The sequence below is a fragment of the Moschus berezovskii genome, chromosome 12 (genome assembly GCF_049115385.1).
Source record: "Moschus berezovskii isolate FMDL1 chromosome 12, NW_MosBer_1.0, whole genome shotgun sequence".
Taxonomy (NCBI): domain Eukaryota; kingdom Metazoa; phylum Chordata; class Mammalia; order Artiodactyla; family Moschidae; genus Moschus; species Moschus berezovskii.
In genome coordinates this window covers 1018744-1021339 of record NC_142471.1, presented here as the reverse complement: position 1 = coordinate 1021339, position 2596 = coordinate 1018744, and the positions used below count along the sequence as shown (strand labels likewise).

General features: G+C 40.7%; 1 pseudogene; it reads left to right on the top strand.

Annotated features, from left to right (window-relative positions):
• The first annotated feature begins 345 nt into the window (after window positions 1-345).
• LOC129555107 (DNA polymerase epsilon subunit 3 pseudogene) lies at window positions 346-2161 on the top strand (annotated as a pseudogene).
• The last annotated feature ends 435 nt before the right edge of the window (window positions 2162-2596 follow it).

Here is a 2596-nt window from a genome sequence, read left to right as displayed (position 1 = left end):
TAAAGAGGTTATTTCATAACAACAGGAAATCAGTCCATCAAGAAGAAATTACAATACAAAATATGTATGCACCTAATAAATGAGCTTTAAAATATATGAATCAAAGATTGAAAGAACTACAAGGAGAAACAGATAAATACAAAATGATAGAGATTTCAACATCCTATTCTTGATAACTGATAGAACTAGAAGAGAGAAAATCATTAAGGACATGGAAGATTTTTAAAAATATTAGCAACCCACGATGTAGTTGACATTTATAGAACACTCTATAGAAGAGTAGCAGAATATTCATCTTTTTCAAATGCACACAGAACGTGAATCAAGACAGGTAAATGGGCCGTAGCGGCCTGAGGAGGAGATCGCAGGCCCGGGCCCCGGCCGCGGCCATGGCGGAGAGGCCCGAGGATCTAAACCTGCCCAACGCCGTCATCACCAGAATCATCAAGGAGGCGCTCCCGGACGGTGTCAACATCTCCAAGGAGGCCCGGAGCGCCATCTCCCGCGCCGCCAGCGTCTTCGTGCTGTACGCCACATCCTGTGCCAACAACTTTGCGATGAAAGGGAAACGGAAGACACTGAATGCCAGCGATGTGCTGTCAGCCATGGAGGAGTTGGAGTTTCAGCGGTTCGTTACCCCGTTAAAAGAAGCTCTGGAAGCTTACAGGAGGGAGCAGAAAGGCAAGAAGGAAGCTTCAGAGCAAAAGAAAAAGGACAAAGACAAAAAAACGGATTCGGAAGAGCAGGACAAGAGCAGGGATGAAGACAATGACGAAGACGAGGAAAGGCTGGAGGAGGAAGAACACAATGAAGAGGAGGAAGTGGACAACTGAAGAGGGTGGTGAGACGCCCCTTGCAAGGAACCACGCGAAAACCTGGCACACGTTTGTGTGAAGCTGCCTCTGGCTGGGCAGAGTAGCCTTAGGCAGAAGAGCCCGAGAAGATTGAAATAAAAACTGAATTATCATCAGGATTATCATCAAAGCCAGTGCTTCCCAGACTCAGAGCATCTGAGTAGCGGAATCCTGTTTTGCTTAATCAGTCTCAAGGTTACAACTTTTTGGCAAGAGGGATTCTGAATGGCTAATTTAATTGATCGGTTTGATCTCTTTTGTTTACATACACATATAGTTAGGCAATTGTTGATCCCCAGTTCCCTCCCAGTCTCCCAAAAAAGTAATAACTTCCATGCTGCCAACTGTGTTCCACATCACCGAGGCAGTTAAGGCTCAGGAAAAATTGGGGTTTGATCACAGTCAACCTATTTGATTATACAGTATTTGGCAATACTAGCTTATTTCAAGTGATCAGAATGGCTTAGCTTTAGGAAACTACTAAAAAGGTTGAAGAGAACAATGAAATCTGTCTCTTCACTTGACAGTAACATTAGTTGAGTTTTGTTTTTTACAGACCCATGCTTAGAGCCCTTCTATATTGCCTGTAGGCGTGTAACCTGCTTGGGAGGCTACCTTCTAGGCACATATTGTTTTTAAATCCACAGGGTAGAATTAGTTAAGCAAGGTTACCAATGTCTTACTCTTATAAAACAGATGGTTTAGTCTTAAATGCACCTCACTGCCTGCCCCTGTACAGCTTCAGGATTTGTCATCATCTCCTGGAAGGTAGAAAATTCCAGGTTTTCGTGTCCCATAGTCCATCTTCCAGATTTGTGACTATGGCTTTTCATTTTTCCAATTCATGACAAGTTCCGAACTTTATTTCTTCTAGGCACAACTTCTCCCTCTGTGCTTCTCACCACCTGTCTCTATCCTGCTTCTCCTCTGCTTCTCATTCCCACTTTCTCTGTGCCCCTTTTTTTTCACTTCTGCCAACCCAGGAACTTGGATGACCTGCAATATCCCAGAGTATGGGTTCCTCTGATTCCCTAGTTCTAATCTCATGTCTTAAAACTGATTTTGTAAACCTCTTTGACCCATGAGGGAAATCTGATGGTGCTCAGGAATCTAATTCCTCCCCAAACCCATCATCCCCTTTAACTGCTTCAAAGTATCTCTGTTGACCTTTCCAGGTTTTCTTATCTTTCCATTTGGTGCTCCAAGCACTTTTTTGTTGGTCTCTTTAAGTTGAGTGCTTGGAGGTTGAAATGTAGTGAAGTGTAGTTTGACACTGTTGATTTGTTAAATGAATACAGTGGAAAGTTTGTTGATGATTGAGTGAAGAGTGTTGAGAAAATTATAATGCTTTGTATAATAAAAAACATTATTGTTTAAAAAAAAAAGACAGGTAAATGGGCCATAAAACAAATCTCAATTAATATCAAAGGATTTTCATACAAAAGGATTTTCTGATGATAGTGGAATTAAAACATAAATCAGTTAACAAAAGATCACTGGCAAATCTCCAAATATCTGGAAACTAAGCAACATACTTCTAAATAAGCCAAGGGTCAAAGAAGAAATCATAAGGAAAATTAGAAAGCATTTTGAACTGAATTAATATGAAAACATAACATGTCCAAATGTGTAGGATATTGCTAAACAGCACTGAGAAAAAATTTTATTACACTAATCCAAAATACTAGAAGAGAAGAAAGGTCTCAAATCTATGACCTCTGATTTTACATTAAGAAATTCTA